At 34.8% G+C, this 4,459-nt stretch overlaps 1 non-coding gene across 1 annotated transcript; it reads left to right on the top strand.

Moving 5' to 3' along the window:
• Positions 1 to 3,754: 3,754 nt before the first annotated feature.
• Positions 3,755 to 3,861, top strand: LOC120094983 (U6 spliceosomal RNA). The gene has a single exon (XR_015630070.1). It is a non-coding gene; the product is annotated as a U6 spliceosomal RNA (small nuclear RNA).
• The last annotated feature ends 598 nt before the right edge of the window (positions 3,862 to 4,459 follow it).

Consider the following 4,459-nt stretch of genomic DNA (forward strand, 5'->3'; position numbering starts at 1 on the left):
ATTCTTTTCTTTATTTGATATATGTTTCTAAAAAATCTTTATTTGTCATTTTTTTTTTGGTTCTTTTTTTCGGAGCTGGGGACTGAACCCAGGGCCTTGCGCTTCCTAGACAAGCGCTCTACCACTGAGCTAAATCCCCAACCCCTTTATGTGTCATTTTTAATCTCATAGTTATCTTGAGAACACATCATTAATAGTAACCTATTATACATAAAATGTAATTCGGGCAAGAACGTTACAGAACTTAATGGCTTGATGAGTTGTCTTGATGATCAAGCCAACTGGTGTGTGTTCCCTTAGTCTAATGCATGGAACACACATAATAAAGAACTAACATCTAAGTTGTTCTCTGATTCCATTTGCCCACACTAGATGAAATAATAAATACAAAGTAACTTTTCAGGATGAAATTTCAAACCGAATATAGAAATCAAACCATGTAATTTTATTCCAATGAATTTTGTTAATACCTTAAAAAGCCAACCCATAAAAGTATGGAGCATTGAGTTTTGTTCACAGTAAATTGAATGTCTTAGTGACTATACATTACTTTAACCTATAATATTATTTTATCACTATATCTTTAAAAAAATAAATTATGGGTGCTGTTGAAATGAAAACTAAGGGGTCTATTGAAACACAGTCCAAAAATGGAGTCATTAGAGAATTCTGTGTACTTTAAGAATACTCCAAAAAAAAAAAAAAACAGAAAAAAGTCTTCTGACCTCAGTTTCTCAAAATATAGAATTTTTTTTTGGAATGTGTTTCTCTGTTTGTCCCTCTGGTCTATCAGATACAAGTGAGTTTAATTTAGATTACTAATTACTGCTTCCTTATGTTATTCTACTAAATATCCTTAATATACCTCTATGGAAAAACATGGCTTTGCCACATGCACCTTGTCGTTGTGATTGTATAAAGCTTGAACTCATGAGAACTTTACTTATATGATCATCCTTAATCCTCAGGGTATAAATTGTCTGATGCTCTAAATAAAGCTGGCTATTGCATGTGATTGAAGTACGTCTCATTTATTAGCTTCATTCTCCCAAGTTCCACCACCTCTAGAATGATGACAAGACTAGAAACAAGCAACAGAGCAATTATCTCTAGTAGTCAATATTGAACAGTATAAGCAATTACATTGGAAGAAGAGTTTCAATCTGTTTCCACAACTTTTCAGTGTCTACAATCACATTTAATAGAGTTTTGTATGTACTGAGAATGAAAAATAAAATTTTAAAATATTGATAGGAGCCAAGCATAATCAGCTGAGTGAACAAAAGTTTATTTTATTTTGATTTATTTTTTAAGGAGATGAGAAAATCTTTGAGAAAATGAAATAACAGTCTTTGTTCTGGCTATGTAGACAAATAATAAAGTAGCTAGCATTGTAATCAATCTGGAGTGCAGACAGTAACTACTTATATAACTGTGATATTTTAATTCATTGATAAGAAAACTGAGGTCACCAGAAGGCTGAGAAGAGTTGACAAAAAGCCTAGAAGATACAGAATTTTTGAAGCTTCAATATTTAGAGGAAAGCTCCTAAGAACCAGACCCTAGCTGAAGACTGATCTCACTCCTATGGAAATGATAATTGTGAGATATCATGTAGCTTCTCAGAACTGAAACCAGGTCTTCTGGAATAGCATTCAGTACCCTTAACCACTAAGTCATCTACAGCTCCTTGATATTATTGTCCTACCTAATATTGGCTGACCCTTCTCTTCTATGCAAGTTGCCCTTATCTCCTTTCTCAGATTCCTTCATGTACCTTGGTGAGCCCTAGTAAACATCTTTCCTATCACATGTGCTTTGTTACCCACTCCAAACAAAAACATGTTTTCCCTTCTTATGTGACTGTTTCTATTTTCCTTTCTCATGTATTCCACTACTCAAAGCCTCTCTTCCCATTCTCATAAGTCTCTTTCTACATAGCAATAGGTATGAATACCCACTACCACATAATTTTACATGTATTTTACAAATATTGACAGACCTATAAAAGAAAACATTCAATGTTTATCTTTGTGAGCCTGGATTACTATACTATAATATTTTATTTTTTAATTTTATCATTTCTCCTGCTATAATATTGGATATGGAGTAAACCTACAAGCAAGTCATTATTGCACATCCTTGATCACTTTAAGTGGGAGGCTCCACTGTAAATGTAGGTGCAAATATCTGTTGGTAGTTTAGACAAAAGAAAAGTCTGAAAAAGAAATGTTTTACTTTCTTGCATGCTTGCCTTTACAATGTTCTGGTTACTTAATATATGTTGCTGTCATCACTGCCAACATAGTTCTTTTGCAATAGTATAACCCAGAATTGCATATTGAAGACCAGTGAGTCTCCAACGATCCTCCAAGTCTTGAACTACATTGGGACTGATGAGGCATCCAGCCCTGTGTGCTGTGTTCTAAAGCTATCTAAAGTGAAGGTAGCCAATGATGTGCTATTTGGATCATGACATGTAAGCAAATTTAATAAATCCTTTTAAACATATATTTATTCCATCCATTTTGCTCCTTTGGAGAGCAATGGTTAATAAACCAACAAATTTGATAGTTTTATATTTTGTATGGAATATTATTTCATTCTGAATTTGTAAATTCATGTTTTCATTAGTTAGTCATACAGTGATGAATATCTGGACAGGTACTATTTTCTTGTTTCTATGAATAGGATAGTGGTAAACAACGATGTGGTAAGACATTTTGGTATGGGTCCAGGAAAGATGCATCTACTTTGAAAGATTGTCCAGCTTTAGTTGTTTGGGTAGGGAAGTCTCTTACTGATTTCCACAGTAGTTTTATCAGTTTAAAATTCTAAATCAAGTAAGAAATTCTCTTTTCATATGTACTTATTGGCACTTTATATCATTTGTTTTCTTAATGTTAGCCAGTTTTATTAAAATGAGAAAACCATTCAAAATAATTTTACTTAATGTTCTAAATGGCTATATATGTTGAAACGTCTAGAAATATTCACTGGCTATGCTATTTCAAATTTGGTGAGCTATCTGTTAAGTATCCATCTATTGGTTGTATTTTCAGTATATCCTAGATATCAACCCTCTATCTGTGGTATGACAAAGATGCTTTCTCATTTTGGATGTCATTAATTTATTTTATCATGCAGATGCTTTTAATTTTATGTGATCCCATTTGTCAGTTCTTGAGGTTATTTTCTGTTCCTTGGGTCTCTCTATATTTTGTGTCCATTATAATTATTCTTTCATTGAATGCCTAAAATGTCAGTATTTTGAAATGTATTTCAGGGATCCTTTTCTGCTCCTGTTCCATGAACAAAAACTCCCATTCCATTTTTACTACCCTTTTAATTCTATGAATTATTAGCTCATTAAGTTTTCTCTCCCATCCTCTGCACAGATTCCTGTGTTCTGAGCTACGTTCACCCACAGTAATGGCTATTTCTGCAATTTGGGGTTAATGTCAAGTCTCATCAGAACATACCTTTCTCAAAGTGCATTCTTCAATTTAATCCTGATTTTTAAATTCAAGGATATATACTGCATGGCAAACATCTTTAAAAAAAGGGGGAGGGGAACCATAAAGTGTATGTTAGAGGTTATACATTGGGTCACACATTTACACACAAAAACATGGAAGAAGAAGATTGAAGAATTAGAATTTAATAGGACCATGAAAGATATAATAAAAGATAATACGTAAAAATGAACAAATAATATTATGTGTATATGGAGATTAATGAATGAATGAATGGTGTGCTCGCTTCAGAAGCAAATATACTAATATTGGAACGATATAGAGATGATAAGCATAGCCCGTGCACAAGGATGATATGCAAATTCGTGAAGCATTCCATATTTTTGTGAGTGGGTCTTTGAAAGCGAGCCCATGTTTCTCCAGCATATAAAGGATACTCGCAAGCCTGGATTTCTTATGTTTGTCAGGTGTGTCAATATCTCTCCCCTTTCTACTCTGAGGTAGGTAGGTATCCATTTTCAGAAGATTCATGAAGATTCTCGGCATTTGCCAGCATTGCCTAAAAGTCTTCAAAAATGGTAATGGCTCTAACAAAACTACATGAGGTAACAGAAGAGAAATGTTTATCATTGCAACAAATGCCGGTTGCAGTTTCTCTGCCGAGGGCAAAATTGAACTCAAGCTTCGACACTGTAAAACCTATGGTAAGCCTAAGCAACCAGAAGGGTTGAAACCAGACACCGAGGTGACAATCGGGGCTTCCCAGGGGGCAGCCATAAACTGATCCTGGGTCTTCAAATGGTACACCTTCTGGCACCTTACAGGAGGCAGCATCACTGACTCCACGGCCTGTCTTCCTTTACCCCACTGTCCAATGTCCAATGCAACATCCAGAAGAGAGCTGTTAGGAAAATGAGCGCCAGGGACTGGCAGGCAGGTCTGGAGTGCAGCTTTGAAATTCCAGATTTCCCTAATCATTTCCC

This window comes from Rattus norvegicus, chromosome 9, assembly GCF_021556685.1.
Source record: "Rattus norvegicus strain SHRSP/BbbUtx chromosome 9, alternate assembly SHRSP_T2T, whole genome shotgun sequence".
Lineage (NCBI taxonomy): Eukaryota > Metazoa > Chordata > Mammalia > Rodentia > Muridae > Rattus > Rattus norvegicus.